Source organism: Salvelinus fontinalis, chromosome 29 (genome assembly GCF_029448725.1).
Source record: "Salvelinus fontinalis isolate EN_2023a chromosome 29, ASM2944872v1, whole genome shotgun sequence".
NCBI lineage: Eukaryota > Metazoa > Chordata > Actinopteri > Salmoniformes > Salmonidae > Salvelinus > Salvelinus fontinalis.
The window spans coordinates 5,762,214-5,788,708 of record NC_074693.1 but is presented as its reverse complement, the minus strand read 5'-3'; the positions used below and the strand labels follow the sequence as shown (position 1 = coordinate 5,788,708).

Below are 26,495 nucleotides of genomic sequence, written 5' to 3'. Positions count from 1 at the left end.
TGTCTGGTAGAGTGAGTTAGTTATCTGTTATAATGTCTGTAAGAGTGAGTTAGTTATCTGGTATAATGTCTGTTAGAGTGAGTTAGTTATCTGGTATAATGTCTGTCAGAGTGAGTTAGTTATCTGATATAATGTCTGTCAGAGTGAGTTAGTTATCTGGTATAATGTCTGTCAGAGTGAATTAGTTATCTGGTATAATGTCTGTCAGAGTGAGTTAGTTATCTGGTATAATGTCTGTAAGAGTGAGTTAGTTATCTGGTATAATGTCTGTCAGAGTGAGTTAGTTATCTGGTATAATATCTGTCAGAGTGAGTTAGTTATCTGGTATAATGTATGTCAGAGTGAGTTAGTTATCTGGTATAATGTCTGTCAGAGTGAGTTAGTTATCTGGTATAATATCTGTCAGAGTGAGTTAGTTATCTGGTATAATGTCTGTCAGAGTGAGTTAGTTATCTGGTATAATGTCTGTCAGAGTCAATTAGTTATCTGGTATAATGTCTGTCAGAGTGAGTTAGTTATCTGGTATAATGTCTGTCAGAGTGAGTTAGTTATCTGGTATAATGTCTGTCAGAGTGAGTTAGTTATCTGGTATAATGTCTGTCTGTCAGAGTGAGTTAGTTATCTGGTATAATATCTGTCAGAGTGAGTTAGTTATCTGGTATAATGTCTGTCTGTCAGAGTGAGTTAATTATCTGGTATAATATCTGTCAGAGTGAGTTAGTTATCTGGTATAATGTCTGTCTGTCAGAGTGAGTTAGTTATCTGGTATAATGTCTGTCAGAGTGAGTTAGTTATCTGGTATAATGTCTGTCTGTCAGAGTGAGTTAGTTATCTGGTATAATGTCTGTCTGTCAGAGTGAGTTAGTTATCTGGTATAATGTCTGTCAGTCAGAGTGAGTTAGTTACCTGGTCATGTCTGTCTGTCAGAGTGAGTTAGTTATCTGGTATAATGTCTGTCAGAGTGAGTTAGTTATCTGGTATAATGTCTGTCAGTCAGAGTGAGTTAGTTATCTGGTATAATGTCTGTCTGTCAGAGTGAGTTAGTTATCTGGTATAATATCTGTCAGAGTGAGTTAGTTATCTGGTATAATGTCTGTCAGAGTGAGTTAGTTATCTGGTATAATGTCTGTCAGAGTGAGTTAGTTATTTGGTATAATGTCTGTCTGTCAGAGTGAGTTAGTTATCTGGTATAATGTCTGTCTGTCAGAGTGAGTTAGTTATCTGGTATAATGTCTGTCAGAGTGAGTTAGTTATCTGTTATAATGTCTGTCAGAGTGAGTTAGTTATCTGGTATAATGTCTGTCAGAGTGAGTTAGTTATCTGGTATAATGTCTGTCTGAGTGAGTCAGTTATCTGGTATAATGTCTGTCTGTCAGAGTGAGTTAGTTATCTGGTATAATGTCTGTCAGAGTGAGTTAGTTATCTGGTATAATGTCTGTCTGTCAGAGTGAGTTAATTATCTGGTATAATATCTGTCAGAGTGAGTTAGTTATCTGGTATAATGTCTGTCTGTCAGAGTGAGTTAGTTATCTGGTATAATGTCTGTCAGAGTGAGTTAGTTATCTGGTATAATGTCTGTCTGTCAGAGTGAGTTAGTTATCTGGTATAATGTCTGTCTGTCAGAGTGAGTTAGTTATCTGGTATAATGTCTGTCAGTCAGAGTGAGTTAGTTATCTGGTCATGTCTGTCTGTCAGAGTGAGTTAGTTATCTGGTATAATGTCTGTCAGAGTGAGTTAGTTATCTGGTATAATGTCTGTCAGTCAGAGTGAGTTAGTTATCTGGTATAATGTCTGTCTGTCAGAGTGAGTTAGTTATCTGGTATAATATCTGTCAGAGTGAGTTAGTTATCTGGTATAATGTCTGTCAGAGTGAGTTAGTTATCTGGTATAATGTCTGTCAGAGTGAGTTAGTTATCTGGTATAATGTCTGTCTGTCAGAGTGAGTTAGTTATCTGGTATAATATCTGTCAGAGTGAGTTAGTTATCTGGTATAATGTCTGTCAGAGTGAGTTAGTTATCTGGTATAATGTCTGTCAGAGTGAGTTAGTTATCTGGTATAATGTCTGTCTGTCAGAGTGAGTTAGTTATCTGGTATAATGTCTGTCTGTCAGAGTGAGTTAGTTATCTGGTATAATGTCTGTCAGAGTGAGTTAGTTATCTGTTATAATGTCTGTCAGAGTGAGTTAGTTATCTGGTATAATGTCTGTCAGAGTGAGTTAGTTATCTGGTATAATGTCTGTCTGAGTGAGTTAGTTATCTGGTATAATGTCTGTCTGTCAGAGTGAGTTAGTTATCTGGTATAATGTCTGTCAGAGTGAGTTAGTTATCTGGTATAATGTCTGTCAGAGTGAGTTAGTTATCTGGTATAATGTCTGTCTGTCAGAGTGAGTTAGTTATCTGGTATAATGTCTGTCTGTCAGAGTGAGTTAGTTATCTGGTATAATGTCTGTCTGTCAGAGTGAGTTAGTTATCTGGTATAATGTCTGTCTGTCAGAGTGAGTTAGTTATCTGGTATAATGTCTGTCAGTCAGAGTGAGTTAGTTATCTGGTCATGTCTGTCTGTCAGAGTGAGTTAGTTATCTGGTATAATGTCTGTCAGAGTGAGTTAGTTATCTGGTATAATGTCTGTCAGTCAGAGTGAGTTAGTTATCTGGTATAATGTCTGTCTGTCAGAGTGAGTTAGTTATCTGGTATAATATCTGTCAGAGTGAGTTAGTTATCTGGTATAATGTCTGTCAGAGTGAGTTAGTTATCTGGTATAATGTCTGTCAGAGTGAGTTAGTTATCTGGTATAATGTCTGTCTGTCAGAGTGAGTTAGTTATCTGGTATAATGTCTGTCAGAGTGAGTTAGTTATCTGGTATAATATCTGTCAGAGTGAGTTAGTTATCTGGTATAATGTCTGTCAGAGTGAGTTAGTTATCTGGTATAATGTCTGTCAGAGTGAGTTAGTTATCTGGTATAATATCTGTCAGAGTGAGTTAGTTATCTGGTATAATGTCTGTCTGTCAGAGTGAGTTAATTATCTGGTATAATATCTGTCAGAGTGAGTTAGTTATCTGGTATAATGTCTGTCTGTCAGAGTGAGTTAGTTATCTGGTATAATGTCTGTCAGAGTGAGTTAGTTATCTGGTATAATGTCTGTCAGAGTGAGTTAGTTATCTGGTATAATGTCTGTCAGAGTGAGTTAGTTATCTGGTATAATGTCTGTCAGAGTGAGTTAGTTATCTGGTATAATGTCTGTCTGTCAGAGTGAGTTAGTTATCTGGTATAATGTCTGTCAGAGTGAGTTAGTTATCTGGTATAATGTCTGTCAGAGTGAGTTAGTTATCTGGTATAATGTCTGTCTGTCAGAGTGAGTTAGTTATCTGGTATAATGTCTGTCAGAGTGAGTTAGTTATCTGGTATAATATCTGTCAGAGTGAGTTAGTTATCTGGTATAATGTCTGTCAGAGTGAGTTAGTTATCTGGTATAATGTCTGTCAGAGTGAGTTAGTTATCTGGTATAATATCTGTCAGAGTGAGTTAGTTATCTGGTATAATGTCTGTCTGTCAGAGTGAGTTAATTATCTGGTATAATATCTGTCAGAGTGAGTTAGTTATCTGGTATAATGTCTGTCTGTCAGAGTGAGTTAGTTATCTGGTATAATGTCTGTCAGAGTGAGTTAGTTATCTGGTATAATGTCTGTCAGAGTGAGTTAGTTATCTGGTATAATGTCTGTCAGAGTGAGTTAGTTATCTGGTATAATGTCTGTCAGAGTGAGTTAGTTATCTGGTATAATGTCTGTCTGTCAGAGTGAGTTAGTTATCTGGTATAATGTCTGTCAGAGTGAGTTAGTTATCTGGTATAATGTCTGTCTGTCAGAGTGAGTTAGTAATCTGGTATAATGTCTGTCTGTCAGAGTGAGTTAGTTATCTGGTATAATGTCTGTCAGAGTGAGTTAGTTATCTGGTCATGTCTGTCTGTCAGAGTGAGTTAGTTATCTGGTATAATATCTGTCAGAGTGAGTTAGTTATCTGGTATAATGTCTGTCTGTCAGAGTGAGTTAGTTATCTGGTATAATGTCTGTCTGTCAGAGTGAGTTAGTTATCTGGTATAATGTCTGTCTGTCAGAGTGAGTTAGTTATCTGGTATAATGTCTGTCTGTCAGAGTGAGTTAGTTATCTGGTATAATGTCTGTCTGTCAGAGTGAGTTAGTTATCTGGTATAATGTCTGTCTGTCAGAGTGAGTTAGTTATCTGGTATAATGTCTGTCTGTCAGAGTGAGTTAGTTATCTGGTATAATGTCTGTCAGAGTGAGTTAGTTATCTGGTATAATGTCTGTCTGTCAGAGTGAGTTAGTTATCTGGTATAATGTCTGTCTGTCAGAGTGAATTAGTTATCTGGTCTAATGTCTGTCTGTCAGAGTGAGTTAGTTATCTGGTATAATGTCTGTAAGAGTGAGTTAGTTATCTGGTATAATGTCTGTTAGAGTGAGTTAGTTATCTGGTATAATATCTGTCAGAGTGAGTTAGTTATCTGGTATAATGTCTGTCAGAGTGAGTTAGTTATCTGGTATAATGTCTGTAAGAGTGAGTTAGTTATCTGTTGTAATGTCTGGTAGAGTGAGTTAGTTATCTGGTATAATGTCTGTAAGAGTGAGTTAGTTATCTGGTATAATGTCTGTTAGAGTGAGTTAGTTATCTGGTATAATGTCTGTCAGAGTGAGTTAGTTATCTGATATAATGTCTGTCATAGTGAGTTAGTTATCTGGTATAATGTCTGTCAGAGTGAATTAGTTATCTGGTATAATGTCTGTCAGAGTGAGTTAGTTATCTGGTATAATGTCTGTCAGAGTGAGTTAGTTATCTGGTATAATGTCTGTCAGAGTGAGTTAGTTATCTGGTATAATATCTGTCAGAGTGAGTTAGTTATCTGGTATAATGTATGTCAGAGTGAGTTAGTTATCTGGTATAATGTCTGTCAGAGTGAGTTAGTTATCTGGTATAATATCTGTCAGAGTGAGTTAGTTATCTGGTATAATGTCTGTCTGTCAGAGTGAGTTAGTTATCTGGTATAATGTCTGTCAGAGTGAGTTAGTTATCTGGTATAATGTCTGTCTGTCAGAGTGAGTTAGTTATCTGGTATAATGTCTGTCAGAGTGAGTTAGTTATCTGGTATAATGTCTGTCAGAGTGAGTTAGTTATCTGGTATAATGTCTGTCTGTCAGAGTGAGTTAGTTATCTGGTATAATGTCTGTCAGAGTGAGTTAGTTATCTGGTATAATATCTGTCAGAGTGAGTTAGTTATCTGGTATAATGTCTGTCAGAGTGAGTTAGTTATCTGGTATAATGTCTGTCAGAGTGAGTTAGTTATCTGGTATAATATCTGTCAGAGTGAGTTAGTTATCTGGTATAATGTCTGTCTGTCAGAGTGAGTTAATTATCTGGTATAATATCTGTCAGAGTGAGTTAGTTATCTGGTATAATGTCTGTCTGTCAGAGTGAGTTAGTTATCTGGTATAATGTCTGTCAGAGTGAGTTAGTTATCTGGTATAATGTCTGTCTGTCAGAGTGAGTTAGTTATCTGGTATAATGTCTGTCTGTCAGAGTGAATTAGTTATCTGGTCTAATGTCTGTCTGTCAGAGTGAGTTAGTTATCTGGTATAATATCTGTCAGAGTGAGTTAGTTATCTGGTATAATGTCTGTCTGTCAGAGTGAGTTAATTATCTGGTATAATATCTGTCAGAGTGAGTTAGTTATCTGGTATAATGTCTGTCTGTCAGAGTGAGTTAGTTATCTGGTATAATGTCTGTCAGAGTGAGTTAGTTATCTGGTATAATGTCTGTCTGTCAGAGTGAGTTAGTTATCTGGTATAATGTCTGTCTGTCAGAGTGAATTAGTTATCTGGTCTAATGTCTGTCTGTCAGAGTGAGTTAGTTATCTGGTATAATGTCTGTAAGAGTGAGTTAGTTATCTGGTATAATGTCTGTTAGAGTGAGTTAGTTATCTGGTATAATATCTGTCAGAGTGAGTTAGTTATCTGGTATAATGTCTGTCAGAGTGAGTTAGTTATCTGGTATAATGTCTGTAAGAGTGAGTTAGTTATCTGTTGTAATGTCTGGTAGAGTGAGTTAGTTATCTGGTATAATGTCTGTAAGAGTGAGTTAGTTATCTGGTATAATGTCTGTTAGAGTGAGTTAGTTATCTGGTATAATGTCTGTCAGAGTGAGTTAGTTATCTGATATAATGTCTGTCATAGTGAGTTAGTTATCTGGTATAATGTCTGTCAGAGTGAATTAGTTATCTGGTATAATGTCTGTCAGAGTGAGTTAGTTATCTGGTATAATGTCTGTCAGAGTGAGTTAGTTATCTGGTATAATGTCTGTCAGAGTGAGTTAGTTATCTGGTATAATATCTGTCAGAGTGAGTTAGTTATCTGGTATAATGTATGTCAGAGTGAGTTAGTTATCTGGTATAATGTCTGTCAGAGTGAGTTAGTTATCTGGTATAATATCTGTCAGAGTGAGTTAGTTATCTGGTATAATGTCTGTCTGTCAGAGTGAGTTAGTTATCTGGTATAATGTCTGTCAGAGTGAGTTAGTTATCTGGTATAATGTCTGTCTGTCAGAGTGAGTTAGTTATCTGGTATAATGTCTGTCAGAGTGAGTTAGTTATCTGGTATAATGTCTGTCAGAGTGAGTTAGTTATCTGGTATAATGTCTGTCTGTCAGAGTGAGTTAGTTATCTGGTATAATGTCTGTCAGAGTGAGTTAGTTATCTGGTATAATGTCTGTCTGTCAGAGTGAGTTAGTAATCTGGTATAATGTCTGTCTGTCAGAGTGAGTTAGTTATCTGGTATAATGTCTGTCAGAGTGAGTTAGTTATCTGGTCATGTCTGTCTGTCAGAGTGAGTTAGTTATCTGGTATAATATCTGTCAGAGTGAGTTAGTTATCTGGTATAATGTCTGTCTGTCAGAGTGAGTTAGTTATCTGGTATAATGTCTGTCTGTCAGAGTGAGTTAGTTATCTGGTATAATGTCTGTCTGTCAGAGTGAGTTAGTTATCTGGTATAATGTCTGTCTGTCAGAGTGAGTTAGTTATCTGGTATAATGTCTGTCTGTCAGAGTGAGTTAGTTATCTGGTATAATGTCTGTCTGTCAGAGTGAGTTAGTTATCTGTTATAATGTCTGTCAGTCAGAGTGAGTTAGTTATCTGTTATAATGTCTGTCAGTCAGAGTGAGTTAGTTATCTGGTATAATGTCTGTCAGAGTGAGCTAGTTATCTGGTATAATGTCTGTCTGTCAGAGTGAGTTAGTTATCTGGTATAATGTCTGTCTGTCAGAGTGAATTAGTTATCTGGTCTAATGTCTGTCTGTCAGAGTGAGTTAGTTATCTGGTATAATGTCTGTAAGAGTGAGTTAGTTATCTGGTATAATGTCTGTTAGAGTGAGTTAGTTATCTGTTATAATGTCTGTCAGAGTGAGTTAGTTATCTGGTATAATATCTGTCAGAGTGAGTTAGTTATCTGGTATAATGTCTGTCAGAGTGAGTTAGTTATCTGGTATAATGTCTGTAAGAGTGAGTTAGTTATCTGTTATAATGTCTGGTAGAGTGAGTTAGTTATCTGTTATAATGTCTGTAAGAGTGAGTTAGTTATCTGGTATAATGTCTGTTAGAGTGAGTTAGTTATCTGGTATAATGTCTGTCAGAGTGAGTTAGTTATCTGATATAATGTCTGTCAGAGTGAGTTAGTTATCTGGTATAATGTCTGTCAGTCAGAGTGAATTAGTTATCTGGTATAATGTCTGTCAGAGTGAGTTAGTTATCTGGTATAATGTCTGTCAGAGTGAGTTAGTTATCTGGTATAATGTCTGTCAGAGTGAGTTAGTTATCTGGTATAATATCTGTCAGAGTGAGTTAGTTATCTGGTATAATGTATGTCAGAGTGAGTTAGTTATCTGGTATAATGTCTGTCAGAGTGAGTTAGTTATCTGGTATAATATCTGTCAGAGTGAGTTAGTTATCTGGTATAATGTCTGTCAGAGTGAGTTAGTTATCTGGTATAATGTCTGTCAGAGTCAATTAGTTATCTGGTATAATGTCTGTCAGAGTGAGTTAGTTATCTGGTATAATGTCTGTCAGAGTGAGTTAGTTATCTGGTATAATGTCTGTCAGAGTGAGTTAGTTATCTGGTATAATGTCTGTCAGAGTGAGTTAGTTATCTGGTATAATGTCTGTCTGTCAGAGTGAGTTAGTTATCTGGTATAATATCTGTCAGAGTGAGTTAGTTATCTGGTATAATGTCTTTCTGTCAGAGTGAGTTAGTTATCTGGTATAATGTCTGTCAGAGTGAGTTAGTTATCTGGTATAATGTCTGTCTGTCAGAGTGAGTTAGTTATCTGGTATAATGTCTGTCAGAGTGAGTTAGTTATCTGGTATAATGTCTGTCAGAGTGAGTTAGTTATCTGGTATAATGTCTGTCTGTCAGAGTGAGTTAGTTATCTGGTATAATGTCTGTCAGAGTGAGTTAGTTATCTGGTATAATGTCTGTCTGTCAGAGTGAGTTAGTTATCTGGTATAATGTCTGTCAGAGTGAGTTAGTTATCTGGTATAATGTCTGTCAGAGTGAGTTAGTTATCTGGTATAATGTCTGTCTGTCAGAGTGAGTTAGTTATCTGGTATAATGTCTGTCAGAGTGAGTTAGTTATCTGGTATAATGTCTGTCTGTCAGAGTGAGTTAGTAATCTGGTATAATGTCTGTCTGTCAGAGTGAGTTAGTTATCTGGTATAATGTCTGTCAGAGTGAGTTAGTTATCTGGTCATGTCTGTCTGTCAGAGTGAGTTAGTTATCTGGTATAATATCTGTCAGAGTGAGTTAGTTATCTGGTATAATGTCTGTCTGTCAGAGTGAGTTAGTTATCTGGTATAATGTCTGTCTGTCAGAGTGAGTTAGTTATCTGGTATAATGTCTGTCTGTCAGAGTGAGTTAGTTATCTGGTATAATGTCTGTCTGTCAGAGTGAGTTAGTTATCTGGTATAATGTCTGTCTGTCAGAGTGAGTTAGTTATCTGGTATAATGTCTGTCTGTCAGAGTGAGTTAGTTATCTGGTATAATGTCTGTCTGTCAGAGTGAGTTAGTTATCTGGTATAATGTCTGTCTGTCAGAGTGAGTTAGTTATCTGGTATAATGTCTGTCTGTCAGAGTGAGTTAGTTATCTGGTATAATGTCTGTAAGAGTGAGTTAGTTATCTGGTATAATGTCTGTTAGAGTGAGTTAGTTATCTGTTATAATGTCTGTCAGAGTGAGTTAGTTATCTGGTATAATATCTGTCAGAGTGAGTTAGTTATCTGGTATAATGTCTGTCAGAGTGAGTTAGTTATCTGGTATAATGTCTGTAAGAGTGAGTTAGTTATCTGTTATAATGTCTGGTAGAGTGAGTTAGTTATCTGTTATAATGTCTGTAAGAGTGAGTTAGTTATCTGGTATAATGTCTGTTAGAGTGAGTTAGTTATCTGGTATAATGTCTGTCAGAGTGAGTTAGTTATCTGATATAATGTCTGTCAGAGTGAGTTAGTTATCTGGTATAATGTCTGTCAGTCAGAGTGAATTAGTTATCTGGTATAATGTCTGTCAGAGTGAGTTAGTTATCTGGTATAATGTCTGTCTGTCAGAGTGAGTTAGTTATCTGGTATAATGTCTGTCAGAGTGAGTTAGTTATCTGGTATAATGTCTGTCTGTCAGAGTGAGTTAGTTATCTGGTATAATGTCTGTCAGAGTGAGTTAGTTATCTGGTATAATGTCTGTCAGAGTGAGTTAGTTATCTGGTATAATGTCTGTCTGTCAGAGTGAGTTAGTTATCTGGTATAATGTCTGTCAGAGTGAGTTAGTTATCTGGTATAATGTCTGTCTGTCAGAGTGAGTTAGTAATCTGGTATAATGTCTGTCTGTCAGAGTGAGTTAGTTATCTGGTATAATGTCTGTCAGAGTGAGTTAGTTATCTGGTCATGTCTGTCTGTCAGAGTGAGTTAGTTATCTGGTATAATATCTGTCAGAGTGAGTTAGTTATCTGGTATAATGTCTGTCTGTCAGAGTGAGTTAGTTATCTGGTATAATGTCTGTCTGTCAGAGTGAGTTAGTTATCTGGTATAATGTCTGTCTGTCAGAGTGAGTTAGTTATCTGGTATAATGTCTGTCTGTCAGAGTGAGTTAGTTATCTGGTATAATGTCTGTCTGTCAGAGTGAGTTAGTTATCTGGTATAATGTCTGTCTGTCAGAGTGAGTTAGTTATCTGTTATAATGTCTGTCAGTCAGAGTGAGTTAGTTATCTGTTATAATGTCTGTCAGTCAGAGTGAGTTAGTTATCTGGCATAATGTCTGTCAGAGTGAGCTAGTTATCTGGTATAATGTCTGTCTGTCAGAGTGAGTTAGTTATCTGGTATAATGTCTGTCTGTCAGAGTGAATTAGTTATCTGGTCTAATGTCTGTCTGTCAGAGTGAGTTAGTTATCTGGTATAATGTCTGTAAGAGTGAGTTAGTTATCTGGTATAATGTCTGTTAGAGTGAGTTAGTTATCTGTTATAATGTCTGTCAGAGTGAGTTAGTTATCTGGTATAATATCTGTCAGAGTGAGTTAGTTATCTGGTATAATGTCTGTCAGAGTGAGTTAGTTATCTGGTATAATGTCTGTAAGAGTGAGTTAGTTATCTGTTATAATGTCTGGTAGAGTGAGTTAGTTATCTGTTATAATGTCTGTAAGAGTGAGTTAGTTATCTGGTATAATGTCTGTTAGAGTGAGTTAGTTATCTGGTATAATGTCTGTCAGAGTGAGTTAGTTATCTGATATAATGTCTGTCAGAGTGAGTTAGTTATCTGGTATAATGTCTGTCAGTCAGAGTGAATTAGTTATCTGGTATAATGTCTGTCAGAGTGAGTTAGTTATCTGGTATAATGTCTGTCAGAGTGAGTTAGTTATCTGGTATAATGTCTGTCAGAGTGAGTTAGTTATCTGGTATAATATCTGTCAGAGTGAGTTAGTTATCTGGTATAATGTATGTCAGAGTGAGTTAGTTATCTGGTATAATGTCTGTCAGAGTGAGTTAGTTATCTGGTATAATATCTGTCAGAGTGAGTTAGTTATCTGGTATAATGTCTGTCAGAGTGAGTTAGTTATCTGGTATAATGTCTGTCAGAGTCAATTAGTTATCTGGTATAATGTCTGTCAGAGTGAGTTAGTTATCTGGTATAATGTCTGTCAGAGTGAGTTAGTTATCTGGTATAATGTCTGTCAGAGTGAGTTAGTTATCTGGTATAATGTCTGTCAGAGTGAGTTAGTTATCTGGTATAATGTCTGTCTGTCAGAGTGAGTTAGTTATCTGGTATAATATCTGTCAGAGTGAGTTAGTTATCTGGTATAATGTCTTTCTGTCAGAGTGAGTTAGTTATCTGGTATAATGTCTGTCAGAGTGAGTTAGTTATCTGGTATAATGTCTGTCTGTCAGAGTGAGTTAGTTATCTGGTATAATGTCTGTCAGAGTGAGTTAGTTATCTGGTATAATGTCTGTCAGAGTGAGTTAGTTATCTGGTATAATGTCTGTCTGTCAGAGTGAGTTAGTTATCTGGTATAATGTCTGTCAGAGTGAGTTAGTTATCTGGTATAATGTCTGTCTGTCAGAGTGAGTTAGTTATCTGGTATAATGTCTGTCAGAGTGAGTTAGTTATCTGGTATAATGTCTGTCAGAGTGAGTTAGTTATCTGGTATAATGTCTGTCTGTCAGAGTGAGTTAGTTATCTGGTATAATGTCTGTCAGAGTGAGTTAGTTATCTGGTATAATGTCTGTCTGTCAGAGTGAGTTAGTAATCTGGTATAATGTCTGTCTGTCAGAGTGAGTTAGTTATCTGGTATAATGTCTGTCAGAGTGAGTTAGTTATCTGGTCATGTCTGTCTGTCAGAGTGAGTTAGTTATCTGGTATAATATCTGTCAGAGTGAGTTAGTTATCTGGTATAATGTCTGTCTGTCAGAGTGAGTTAGTTATCTGGTATAATGTCTGTCTGTCAGAGTGAGTTAGTTATCTGGTATAATGTCTGTCTGTCAGAGTGAGTTAGTTATCTGGTATAATGTCTGTCTGTCAGAGTGAGTTAGTTATCTGGTATAATGTCTGTCTGTCAGAGTGAGTTAGTTATCTGGTATAATGTCTGTCTGTCAGAGTGAGTTAGTTATCTGGTATAATGTCTGTCTGTCAGAGTGAGTTAGTTATCTGGTATAATGTCTGTCTGTCAGAGTGAGTTAGTTATCTGGTATAATGTCTGTCTGTCAGAGTGAGTTAGTTATCTGGTATAATGTCTGTAAGAGTGAGTTAGTTATCTGGTATAATGTCTGTTAGAGTGAGTTAGTTATCTGTTATAATGTCTGTCAGAGTGAGTTAGTTATCTGGTATAATATCTGTCAGAGTGAGTTAGTTATCTGGTATAATGTCTGTCAGAGTGAGTTAGTTATCTGGTATAATGTCTGTAAGAGTGAGTTAGTTATCTGTTATAATGTCTGGTAGAGTGAGTTAGTTATCTGTTATAATGTCTGTAAGAGTGAGTTAGTTATCTGGTATAATGTCTGTTAGAGTGAGTTAGTTATCTGGTATAATGTCTGTCAGAGTGAGTTAGTTATCTGATATAATGTCTGTCAGAGTGAGTTAGTTATCTGGTATAATGTCTGTCAGTCAGAGTGAATTAGTTATCTGGTATAATGTCTGTCAGAGTGAGTTAGTTATCTGGTATAATGTCTGTCAGAGTGAGTTAGTTATCTGGTATAATGTCTGTCAGAGTGAGTTAGTTATCTGGTATAATATCTGTCAGAGTGAGTTAGTTATCTGGTATAATGTATGTCAGAGTGAGTTAGTTATCTGGTATAATGTCTGTCAGAGTGAGTTAGTTATCTGGTATAATATCTGTCAGAGTGAGTTAGTTATCTGGTATAATGTCTGTCAGAGTGAGTTAGTTATCTGGTATAATGTCTGTCAGAGTCAATTAGTTATCTGGTATAATGTCTGTCAGAGTGAGTTAGTTATCTGGTATAATGTCTGTCAGAGTGAGTTAGTTATCTGGTATAATGTCTGTCAGAGTGAGTTAGTTATCTGGTATAATGTCTGTCAGAGTGAGTTAGTTATCTGGTATAATGTCTGTCTGTCAGAGTGAGTTAGTTATCTGGTATAATATCTGTCAGAGTGAGTTAGTTATCTGGTATAATGTCTTTCTGTCAGAGTGAGTTAGTTATCTGGTATAATGTCTGTCAGAGTGAGTTAGTTATCTGGTATAATGTCTGTCTGTCAGAGTGAGTTAGTTATCTGGTATAATGTCTGTCAGAGTGAGTTAGTTATCTGGTATAATGTCTGTCAGAGTGAGTTAGTTATCTGGTATAATGTCTGTCTGTCAGAGTGAGTTAGTTATCTGGTATAATGTCTGTCAGAGTGAGTTAGTTATCTGGTATAATGTCTGTCTGTCAGAGTGAGTTAGTTATCTGGTATAATGTCTGTCAGAGTGAGTTAGTTATCTGGTATAATGTCTGTCAGAGTGAGTTAGTTATCTGGTATAATGTCTGTCTGTCAGAGTGAGTTAGTTATCTGGTATAATGTCTGTCAGAGTGAGTTAGTTATCTGGTATAATGTCTGTCTGTCAGAGTGAGTTAGTAATCTGGTATAATGTCTGTCTGTCAGAGTGAGTTAGTTATCTGGTATAATGTCTGTCAGAGTGAGTTAGTTATCTGGTCATGTCTGTCTGTCAGAGTGAGTTAGTTATCTGGTATAATATCTGTCAGAGTGAGTTAGTTATCTGGTATAATGTCTGTCTGTCAGAGTGAGTTAGTTATCTGGTATAATGTCTGTCTGTCAGAGTGAGTTAGTTATCTGGTATAATGTCTGTCTGTCAGAGTGAGTTAGTTATCTGGTATAATGTCTGTCTGTCAGAGTGAGTTAGTTATCTGGTATAATGTCTGTCTGTCAGAGTGAGTTAGTTATCTGGTATAATGTCTGTCTGTCAGAGTGAGTTAGTTATCTGTTATAATGTCTGTCAGTCAGAGTGAGTTAGTTATCTGTTATAATGTCTGTCAGTCAGAGTGAGTTAGTTATCTGGTATAATGTCTGTCAGAGTGAGCTAGTTATCTGGTATAATGTCTGTCTGTCAGAGTGAGTTAGTTATCTGGTATAATGTCTGTCTGTCAGAGTGAATTAGTTATCTGGTCTAATGTCTGTCTGTCAGAGTGAGTTAGTTATCTGGTATAATGTCTGTAAGAGTGAGTTAGTTATCTGGTATAATGTCTGTTAGAGTGAGTTAGTTATCTGTTATAATGTCTGTCAGAGTGAGTTAGTTATCTGGTATAATATCTGTCAGAGTGAGTTAGTTATCTGGTATAATGTCTGTCAGAGTGAGTTAGTTATCTGGTATAATGTCTGTAAGAGTGAGTTAGTTATCTGTTATAATGTCTGGTAGAGTGAGTTAGTTATCTGTTATAATGTCTGTAAGAGTGAGTTAGTTATCTGGTATAATGTCTGTTAGAGTGAGTTAGTTATCTGGTATAATGTCTGTCAGAGTGAGTTAGTTATCTGATATAATGTCTGTCAGAGTGAGTTAGTTATCTGGTATAATGTCTGTCAGAGTGAATTAGTTATCTGGTATAATGTCTGTCAGAGTGAGTTAGTTATCTGGTATAATGTCTGTCAGAGTGAGTTAGTTATCTGGTATAATGTCTGTCAGAGTGAGTTAGTTATCTGGTATAATATCTGTCAGAGTGAGTTAGTTATCTGGTATAATGTATGTCAGAGTGAGTTAGTTATCTGGTATAATGTCTGTCAGAGTGAGTTAGTTATCTGGTATAATATCTGTCAGAGTGAGTTAGTTATCTGGTATAATGTCTGTCAGAGTGAGTTAGTTATCTGGTATAATGTCTGTCAGAGTCAATTAGTTATCTGGTATATTGTCTGTCAGAGTGAGTTAGTTATCTGGTATAATGTCTGTCAGAGTGAGTTAGTTATCTGGTATAATGTCTGTCAGAGTGAGTTAGTTATCTGGTATAATGTCTGTCTGTCAGAGTGAGTTAGTTATCTGGTATAATGTCTGTCTGTCAGAGTGAGTTAGTTATCTGGTATAATATCTGTCAGAGTGAGTTAGTTATCTGGTATAATGTCTGTCTGTCAGAGTGAGTTAGTTATCTGGTATAATGTCTGTCAGAGTGAGTTAGTTATCTGGTATAATGTCTGTCTGTCAGAGTGAGTTAGTTATCTGGTATAATGTCTGTCAGAGTGAGTTAGTTATCTGGTATAATGTCTGTCAGTCAGAGTGAGTTAGTTATCTGGTATAATGTCTGTCTGTCAGAGTGAGTTAGTAATCTGGTATAATGTCTGTCTGTCAGAGTGAGTTAGTTATCTGGTATAATGTCTGTCAGAGTGAGTTAGTTATCTGGTCATGTCTGTCTGTCAGAGTGAGTTAGTTAGTTATCTGGTATAATATCTGTCAGAGTGAGTTAGTTATCTGGTATAATGTCTGTCAGAGTGAGTTAGTTATCTGGTATAATGTCTGTCAGAGTGAGTTAGTTATCTGGTATAATATCTGTCAGAGTGAGTTAGTTATCTGGTATAATGTCTGTCAGAGTGAGTTAGTTATCTGGTATAATGTCTGTCAGAGTCAATTAGTTATCTGGTATAATGTCTGTCAGAGTGAGTTAGTTATCTGGTATAATGTCTGTCAGAGTGAGTTAGTTATCTGGTATAATGTCTGTCAGAGTGAGTTAGTTATCTGGTATAATGTCTGTCTGTCAGAGTGAGTTAGTTATCTGGTATAATGTCTGTCTGTCAGAGTGAGTTAGTTATCTGGTATAATATCTGTCAGAGTGAGTTAGTTATCTGGTATAATGTCTGTCTGTCAGAGTGAGTTAGTTATCTGGTATAATGTCTGTCAGAGTGAGTTAGTTATCTGGTATAATGTCTGTCTGTCAGAGTGAGTTAGTTATCTGGTATAATGTCTGTCAGAGTGAGTTAGTTATCTGGTATAATGTCTGTCTGTCAGAGTGAGTTAGTTATCTGGTATAATGTCTGTCAGAGTGAGTTAGTTATCTGGTATAATGTCTGTCAGAGTGAGTTAGTTATCTGGTATAATGTCTGTCTGTCAGAGTGAGTTAGTTATCTGGTATAATGTCTGTCAGAGTGAGTTAGTTATCTGGTATAATGTCTGTCTGTCAGAGTGAGTTAGTTATCTGGTATAATGTCTGTCAGAGTGAGTTAGTTATCTGGTATAATGTCTGTCAGAGTGAGTTAGTTATCTGGTATAATGTCTGTCTGTCAGAGTGAGTTAGTTATCTGGTATAATGTCTGTCAGAGTGAGTTAGTTATCTGGTATAATGTCTGTCTGTCAGAGTGAGTTAGTAATCTGGTATAATGTCTGTCTGTCAGAGTGAGTTAGTTATCTGGTATAATGTCTGTCAGAGTGAGTTAGTTATCTGGTCATGTCTGTCTGTCAGAGTGAGTTAGTTATCTGGTATAATATCTGTCAGAGTGAGTTAGTTATCTGGTATAATGTCTGTCTGTCAGAGTGAGTTAGTTATCTGGTATAATGTCTGTCTGTCAGAGTGAGTTAGTTATCTGGTATAATGTCTGTCTGTCAGAGTGAGTTAGTTATCTGGTATAATGTCTGTCTGTCAGAGTGAGTTAGTTATCTGGTATAATGTCTGTCTGTCAGAGTGAGTTAGTTATCTGGTATAATGTCTGTCTGTCAGAGTGAGTTAGTTATCTGTTATAATGTCTGTCAGTCAGAGTGAGTTAGTTATCTGTTATAATGTCTGTCAGTCAGAGTGAGTTAGTTATCTGGTATAATGTCTGTCAGAGTGAGCTAGTTATCTGGTATAATGTCTGTCTGTCAGAGTGAGTTAGTTATCTGGTATAATGTCTGTCAGAGTGAGTTAGTTATCTGGTATAATGTCTGTCTGTCAGAGTGAGTTAGTTATCTGGTATAATGTCTGTCAGAGTGAGTTAGTTATCTGGTATAATGTCTGTCAGAGTGAGTTAGTTATCTGGTATAATGTCTGTCTGTCAGAGTGAGTTAGTTATCTGGTATAATGTCTGTCAGAGTGAGTTAGTTATCTGGTATAATGTCTGTCAGTCAGAGTGAGTTAGTTATCTGGTATAATGTCTGTCTGTCAGAGTGAGTTAGTAATCTTGTATAATGTCTGTCTGTCAGAGTGAGTTAGTTATCTGGTATAATGTCTGTCAGAGTGAGTTAGTTATCTGGTCATGTCTGTCTGTCAGAGTGAGTTAGTTAGTTATCTGGTATAATATCTGTCAGAGTGAGTTAGTTATCTGGTATAATGTATGTCAGAGTGAGTTAGTTATCTGGTATAATGTCTGTCAGAGTGAGTTAGTTATCTGGTATAATATCTGTCAGAGTGAGTTAGTTATCTGGTATAATGTCTGTCAGAGTGAGTTAGTTATCTGGTATAATGTCTGTCAGAGTCAATTAGTTATCTGGTATAATGTCTGTCAGAGTGAGTTAGTTATCTGGTATAATGTCTGTCAGAGTGAGTTAGTTATCTGGTATAATGTCTGTCAGAGTGAGTTAGTTATCTGGTATAATGTCTGTCTGTCAGAGTGAGTTAGTTATCTGGTATAATGTCTGTCTGTCAGAGTGAGTTAGTTATCTGGTATAATATCTGTCAGAGTGAGTTAGTTATCTGGTATAATGTCTGTCTGTCAGAGTGAGTTAGTTATCTGGTATAATGTCTGTCAGAGTGAGTTAGTTATCTGGTATAATGTCTGTCTGTCAGAGTGAGTTAGTTATCTGGTATAATGTCTGTCAGAGTGAGTTAGTTATCTGGTATAATGTCTGTCTGTCAGAGTGAGTTAGTTATCTGGTATAATGTCTGTCAGAGTGAGTTAGTTATCTGGTATAATGTCTGTCAGAGTGAGTTAGTTATCTGGTATAATGTCTGTCTGTCAGAGTGAGTTAGTTATCTGGTATAATGTCTGTCAGAGTGAGTTAGTTATCTGGTATAATGTCTGTCTGTCAGAGTGAGTTAGTTATCTGGTATAATGTCTGTCAGAGTGAGTTAGTTATCTGGTATAATGTCTGTCAGAGTGAGTTAGTTATCTGGTATAATGTCTGTCTGTCAGAGTGAGTTAGTTATCTGGTATAATGTCTGTCAGAGTGAGTTAGTTATCTGGTATAATGTCTGTCTGTCAGAGTGAGTTAGTAATCTGGTATAATGTCTGTCTGTCAGAGTGAGTTAGTTATCTGGTATAATGTCTGTCAGAGTGAGTTAGTTATCTGGTCATGTCTGTCTGTCAGAGTGAGTTAGTTATCTGGTATAATATCTGTCAGAGTGAGTTAGTTATCTGGTATAATGTCTGTCTGTCAGAGTGAGTTAGTTATCTGGTATAATGTCTGTCTGTCAGAGTGAGTTAGTTATCTGGTATAATGTCTGTCTGTCAGAGTGAGTTAGTTATCTGGTATAATGTCTGTCTGTCAGAGTGAGTTAGTTATCTGGTATAATGTCTGTCTGTCAGAGTGAGTTAGTTATCTGGTATAATGTCTGTCTGTCAGAGTGAGTTAGTTATCTGTTATAATGTCTGTCAGTCAGAGTGAGTTAGTTATCTGTTATAATGTCTGTCAGTCAGAGTGAGTTAGTTATCTGGTATAATGTCTGTCAGAGTGAGCTAGTTATCTGGTATAATGTCTGTCAGTCAGAGTGAGTTAGTTATCTGGTATAATGTCTGTCAGAGTGAGTTAGTTATCTGGTATAATGTCTGTCTGTCAGAGTGAGTTAGTTATCTGGTATAATGTCTGTCAGAGTGAGTTAGTTATCTGGTATAATGTCTGTCAGAGTGAGTTAGTTATCTGGTATAATGTCTGTCTGTCAGAGTGAGTTAGTTATCTGGTATAATGTCTGTCAGAGTGAGTTAGTTATCTGGTATAATGTCTGTCTGTCAGAGTGAGTTAGTTATCTGGTATAATGTCTGTCAGAGTGAGTTAGTTATCTGGTATAATGTCTGTCAGAGTGAGTTAGTTATCTGGTATAATGTCTGTCTGTCAGAGTGAGTTAGTTATCTGGTATAATGTCTGTCAGAGTGAGTTAGTTATCTGGTATAATGTCTGTCTGTCAGAGTGAGTTAGTAATCTGGTATAATGTTTGTCTGTCAGAGTGAGTTAGTTATCTGGTATAATGTCTGTCAGAGTGAGTTAGTTATCTGGTCATGTCTGTCTGTCAGAGTGAGTTAGTTATCTGGTATAATATCTGTCAGAGTGAGTTAGTTATCTGGTATAATGTCTGTCTGTCAGAGTGAGTTAGTTATCTGGTATAATGTCTGTCTGTCAGAGTGAGTTAGTTATCTGGTATAATGTCTGTCTGTCAGAGTGAGTTAGTTATCTGGTATAATGTCTGTCTGTCAGAGTGAGTTAGTTATCTGGTATAATGTCTGTCTGTCAGAGTGAGTTAGTTATCTGGTATAATGTCTGTCTGTCAGAGTGAGTTAGTTATCTGTTATAATGTCTGTCAGTCAGAGTGAGTTAGTTATCTGTTATAATGTCTGTCAGTCAGAGTGAGTTAGTTATCTGGTATAATGTCTGTCAGAGTGAGCTAGTTATCTGGTATAATGTCTGTCTGTCAGAGTGAGTTAGTTATCTGGTATAATGTCTGTCTGTCAGAGTGAATTAGTTATCTGGTCTAATGTCTGTCTGTCAGAGTGAGTTAGTTATCTGGTATAATGTCTGTAAGAGTGAGTTAGTTATCTGGTATAATGTCTGTTAGAGTGAGTTAGTTATCTGTTATAATGTCTGTCAGAGTGAGTTAGTTATCTGGTATAATATCTGTCAGAGTGAGTTAGTTATCTGGTATAATGTCTGTCAGAGTGAGTTAGTTATCTGGTATAATGTCTGTAAGAGTGAGTTAGTTATCTGTTATAATGTCTGGTAGAGTGAGTTAGTTATCTGTTATAATGTCTGTAAGAGTGAGTTAGTTATCTGGTATAATGTCTGTTAGAGTGAGTTAGTTATCTGGTATAATGTCTGTCAGAGTGAGTTAGTTATCTGATATAATGTCTGTCAGAGTGAGTTAGTTATCTGGTATAATGTCTGTCAGAGTGAATTAGTTATCTGGTATAATGTCTGTCAGAGTGAGTTAGTTATCTGGTATAATGTCTGTCAGAGTGAGTTAGTTATCTGGTATAATGTCTGTCAGAGTGAGTTAGTTATCTGGTATAATATCTGTCAGAGTGAGTTAGTTATCTGGTATAATGTATGTCAGAGTGAGTTAGTTATCTGGTATAATGTCTGTCAGAGTGAGTTAGTTATCTGGTATAATATCTGTCAGAGTGAGTTAGTTATCTGGTATAATGTCTGTCAGAGTGAGTTAGTTATCTGGTATAATGTCTGTCAGAGTCAATTAGTTATCTGGTATAATGTCTGTCAGAGTGAGTTAGTTATCTGGTATAATGTCTGTCATAGTGAGTTAGTTATCTGGTATAATGTCTGTCAGAGTGAGTTAGTTATCTGGTATAATGTCTGTCTGTCAGAGTGAGTTAGTTATCTGGTATAATGTCTGTCTGTCAGAGTGAGTTAGTTATCTGGTATAATATCTGTCAGAGTGAGTTAGTTATCTGGTATAATGTCTGTCTGTCAGAGTGAGTTAGTTATCTGGTATAATGTCTGTCAGAGTGAGTTAGTTATCTGGTATAATGTCTGTCTGTCAGAGTGAGTTAGTTATCTGGTATAATGTCTGTCAGAGTGAGTTAGTTATCTGGTATAATGTCTGTCAGTCAGAGTGAGTTAGTTATCTGGTATAATGTCTGTCTGTCAGAGTGAGTTAGTAATCTTGTAAAATGTCTGTCTGTCAGAGTGAGTTAGTTATATGGTATAATGTCTGTCAGAGTGAGTTAGTTATCTGGTCATGTCTGTCTGTCAGAGTGAGTTAGTTAGTTATCTGGTATAATATCTGTCAGAGTGAGTTAGTTATCTGGTATAATGTATGTCAGAGTGAGTTAGTTATCTGGTATAATGTCTGTCAGAGTGAGTTAGTTATCTGGTATAATATCTGTCAGAGTGAGTTAGTTATCTGGTATAATGTCTGTCAGAGTGAGTTAGTTATCTGGTATAATGTCTGTCAGAGTCAATTAGTTATCTGGTATAATGTCTGTCAGAGTGAGTTAGTTATCTGGTATAATGTCTGTCAGAGTGAGTTAGTTATCTGGTATAATGTCTGTCAGAGTGAGTTAGTTATCTGGTATAATGTCTGTCTGTCAGAGTGAGTTAGTTATCTGGTATAATGTCTGTCTGTCAGAGTGAGTTAGTTATCTGGTATAATATCTGTCAGAGTGAGTTAGTTATCTGGTATAATGTCTGTCTGTCAGAGTGAGTTAGTTATCTGGTATAATGTCTGTCAGAGTGAGTTAGTTATCTGGTATAATGTCTGTCTGTCAGAGTGAGTTAGTTATCTGGTATAATGTCTGTCAGAGTGAGTTAGTTATCTGGTATAATGTCTGTCAGTCAGAGTGAGTTAGTTATCTGGTATAATGTCTGTCTGTCAGAGTGAGTTAGTAATCTTGTATAATGTCTGTCTGTCAGAGTGAGTTAGTTATCTGGTATAATGTCTGTCAGAGTGAGTTAGTTATCTGGTCATGTCTGTCTGTCAGAGTGAGTTAGTTATCTGGTATAATATCTGTCAGAGTGAGTTAGTTATCTGGTATAATGTCTGTCTGTCAGAGTGAGTTAGTTATCTGGTATAATGTCTGTCTGTCAGAGTGAGTTAGTTATCTGGTATAATGTCTGTCTGTCAGAGTGAGTTAGTTATCTGGTATAATGTCTGTCTGTCAGAGTGAGTTAGTTATCTGGTATAATGTCTGTCTGTCAGAGTGAGTTAGTTATCTGTTATAATGTCTGTCAGTCAGAGTGAGTTAGTTATCTGTTATAATGTCTGTCAGTCAGAGTGAGTTAGTTATCTGGTATAATGTCTGTCAGAGTGAGTTAGTTATCTGGTACAATGTCTGTCTGTCAGAGTGAGTTAGTTATCTGGTATAATGTCTGTCTGTCAGAGTGAATTAGTTATCTGGTATAATGTCTGTCTGTCAGAGTGAGTTAGTTATCTGGTATAATGTCTGTAAGAGTGAGTTAGTTATCTGGTATAATGTCTGTTAGAGTGAGTTAGTTATCTGTTATAATGTCTGTCAGAGTGAGTTAGTTATCTGGTATAATATCTGTCAGAGTGAGTTAGTTATCTGGTATAATGTCTGTCAGAGTGAGTTAGTTATCTGGTATAATGTCTGTAAGAGTGAGTTAGTTATCTGGTATAATGTCTGTTAGAGTGAGTTAGTTATCTGGTATAATGTCTGTAAGAGTGAGTTAGTTATCTGGTATAATGTCTGTTAGAGTGAGTTAGTTATCTGGTATAATGTCTGTCAGAGTGAGTTAGTTATCTGATATAATGTCTGTCAGAGTGAGTTAGTTATCTGGTATAATGTCTGTCAGAGTGAATTAGTTATCTGGTATAATGTCTGTCAGAGTGAGTTAGTTATCTGGTATAATGTCTGTCAGAGTGAGTTAGTTATCTGGTATAATGTCTGTCAGAGTGAGTTAGTTATCTGGTATAATATCTGTCAGAGTGAGTTAGTTATCTGGTATAATGTATGTCAGAGTGAGTTAGTTATCTGGTATAATGTCTGTCAGAGTGAGTTAGTTATCTGGTATAATATCTGTCAGAGTGAGTTAGTTATCTGGTATAATGTCTGTCAGAGTGAGTTAGTTATCTGGTATAATGTCTGTCAGAGTCAATTAGTTATCTGGTATAATGTCTGTCAGAGTGAGTTAGTTATCTGGTATAATGTCTGTCAGAGTGAGTTAGTTATCTGGTATAATGTCTGTCAGAGTGAGTTAGTTATTTGGTATAATGTCTGTCTGTCAGAGTGAGTTAGTTATCTGGTATAATATCTGTCAGAGTGAGTTAGTTATCTGGTATAATGTCTGTCTGTCAGAGTGAGTTAATTATCTGGTATAATATCTGTCAGAGTGAGTTAGTTATCTGGTATAATGTCTGTCTGTCAGAGTGAGTTAGTTATCTGGTATAATGTCTGTCTGTCAGAGTGAGTTAGTTATCTGGTATAATGTCTGTCAGAGTGAGTTAGTTATCTGGTATAATGTCTGTCTGTCAGAGTGAGTTAGTTATCTGGTATAATGTCTGTCAGAGTGAGTTAGTTATCTGGTATAATGTCTGTCAGAGTGAGTTAGTTATCTGGTATAATGTCTGTCAGAGTGAGTTAGTTATCTGGTATAATGTCTGTCTGTCAGAGTGAGTTAGTTATCTGGTATAATGTCTGTCAGAGTGAGTTAGTTATCTGGTATAATGTCTGTCTGTCAGAGTGAGTTAGTAATCTGGTATAATGTCTGTCTGTCAGAGTGAGTTAGTTATCTGGTATAATGTCTGTCAGAGTGAGTTAGTTATCTGGTCATGTCTGTCTGTCAGAGTGAGTTAGTTATCTGGTATAATATCTGTCAGAGTGAGTTAGTTATCTGGTATAATGTCTGTCTGTCAGAGTGAGTTAGTTATCTGGTATAATGTCTGTCTGTCAGAGTGAGTTAGTTATCTGGTATAATGTCTGTCTGTCAGAGTGAGTTAGTTATCTGGTATAATGTCTGTCTGTCAGAGTGAGTTAGTTATCTGGTATAATGTCTGTCTGTCAGAGTGAGTTAGTTATCTGTTATAATGTCTGTCAGTCAGAGTGAGTTAGTTATCTGTTATAATGTCTGTCAGTCAGAGTGAGTTAGTTATCTGGTATAATGTCTGTCAGATTGAGTTAGTTATCTGGTATAATGTCTGTCTGTCAGAGTGAGTTAGTTATCTGGTATAATGTCTGTCTGTCAGAGTGAATTAGTTATCTGGTCTAATGTCTGTCTGTCAGAGTGAGTTAGTTATCTGGTATAATGTCTGTAAGAGTGAGTTAGTTATCTGGTATAATGTCTGTTAGAGTGAGTTAGTTATCTGGTATAATATCTGTCAGAGTGAGTTAGTTATCTGGTATAATGTCTGTCAGAGTGAGTTAGTTATCTGTTATAATGTCTGGTAGAGTGAGTTAGTTATCTGGTATAATGTCTATAAGAGTGAGTTAGTTATCTGGTATAATGTCTGTTAGAGTGAGTTAGTTATCTGGTATAATGTCTGTCAGAGTGAGTTAGTTATCTGATATAATGTCTGTCAGAGTGAGTTAGTTATCTGGTATAATGTCTGTCAGAGTGAATTAGTTATCTGGTATAATGTCTGTCAGAGTGAGTTAGTTATCTGGTATAATGTCTGTCAGAGTGAGTTAGTTATCTGGTATAATGTCTGTCAGAGTGAGTTAGTTATCTGGTATAATATCTGTCAGAGTGAGTTAGTTATCTGGTATAATGTATGTCAGAGTGAGTTAGTTATCTGGTATAATGTCTGTCAGAGTGAGTTAGTTATCTGGTATAATATCTGTCAGAGTGAGTTAGTTATCTGGTATAATGTCTGTCAGAGTGAGTTAGTTATCTGGTATAATGTCTGTCAGAGTCAATTAGTTATCTGGTATAATGTCTGTCAGAGTGAGTTAGTTATCTGGTATAATGTCTGTCAGAGTGAGTTAGTTATCTGGTATAATGTCTGTCAGAGTGAGTTAGTTATCTGGTATAATGTCTGTCTGTCAGAGTGAGTTAGTTATCTGGTATAATGTCTGTCTGTCAGAGTGAGTTAGTTATCTGGTATAATATCTGTCAGAGTGAGTTAGTTATCTGGTATAATGTCTGTCTGTCAGAGTGAGTTAGTTATCTGGTATAATGTCTGTCAGAGTGAGTTAGTTATCTGGTATAATGTCTGTCTGTCAGAGTGAGTTAGTTATCTGGTATAATGTCTGTCAGAGTGAGTTAGTTATCTGGTATAATGTCTGTCAGTCAGAGTGAGTTAGTTATCTGGTATAATGTCTGTCTGTCAGAGTGAGTTAGTAATCTTGTATAATGTCTGTCTGTCAGAGTGAGTTAGTTATCTGGTATAATGTCTGTCAGAGTGAGTTAGTTATCTGGTCATGTCTGTCTGTCAGAGGGAGTTAGTTATCTGGTATAATATCTGTCAGAGTGAGTTAGTTATCTGGTATAATGTCTGTCTGTCAGAGTGAGTTAGTTATCTGGTATAATGTCTGTCTGTCAGAGTGAGTTAGTTATCTGGTATAATGTCTGTCTGTCAGAGTGAGTTAGTTATCTGGTATAATGTCTGTCTGTCAGAGTGAGTTAGTTATCTGGTATAATGTCTGTCTGTCAGAGTGAGTTAGTTATCTGGTATAATGTCTGTCAGTTAGATTGATCTACACTATACAAAAATATAAACACATGCAACAGTTTAAAAGATTTTACTAAGTTACATCTCACGTATGTAAATCATTCAATTGAAATAAATAAATTAGGCCCTATTCTATGGATTTCACGTCTGGGAATACAGCTAAGCATCTGTTGGTCACATGTAGGGGCTTGGATCAGAAAACCAGCCAATATCTGGTGCCTCAAGCAGCGTGAAACATCTCCTTCACATTTAGTTTATCAGGCTGTTGATTGTGGGCTGTGAAATGTGGTCCCACTCCTCTTTAATGGCTGTGTGAAGTTGCTGGATATTCGTGGGAACTGGAACATGCACTGTTGTACACGTCGATCCAGAGCATCCCAAACATGCTCAGGCCATGGAAAAACTGGGAAGTGTTCAGCTTCTAGGAATTGTGTACAGATTCTTGTGACATGGGGCCGTGCATTATCAAGCTGAAACATGAGATGATGTAGGTGGACGAATGGCACCACAATGGGCCTCAGGATCTCGTCACGGTATCGCTGTGCATTCAAATTGACATTGATAAAATGCAACTGTGTTTGTTTTCCGTAACTTATGCCTGCCCATACCATAACCCCACCGCCACCATGGGGCACTCTGTTCACAACGTTGAAATCAGCAAACCGCTTGCCAACACGTCGCCATACACGCTGTCTGCCATTTGCCGCGTACAGTTGAAACAGGGATTCATCTGTGAAGAGCACACTTCTCCAGCGTGCCACTGGCCATCGAAGGTTGGCATTTGCCCACTGAATTCGGTTACGGCGACAAACTTCAGTCAGGTCAAGACCCTGGTGAGGATGACGAGCATGCAGATGAGCTTCCCTGAGACGGTTTCTGACAGTTTGTGAAGAAATTCTTCGGTTGTGAAACCCACAATTTAATGAGCTGTCCGGGTGGCTGGTCTCAGGCGATCCTGCAGGTGAAGAAGCCGGATGTGGAGGTGGCTTATGGTAGAGAAATTAACATTAAATGATCTGGCAACAGCTCTGGTGGATATTCCTGCAGTTAGCATGCTAATTGTACGCTCCTTCAAAACATCTGTGGCATTGTGTTGTGTGTCACAACTTCACATTTTAGAGTGGCCTTTTATTTTATACATGTGTAATGATCATGCTTCTTGATATGCCACACCTGTCAGGGGAATGGATTATCTTGGCAATGGAGAA

General features: G+C 36.6%; 1 protein-coding gene across 3 annotated transcripts in view; it reads right to left on the bottom strand.

Annotated features, from left to right (window-relative positions):
- Positions 1-26,495, bottom strand: part of LOC129827342 (FERM and PDZ domain-containing protein 3-like) — a 340,309-nt gene that overhangs the window by 25,021 nt on the left and 288,793 nt on the right. The window lies entirely within an intron of this gene.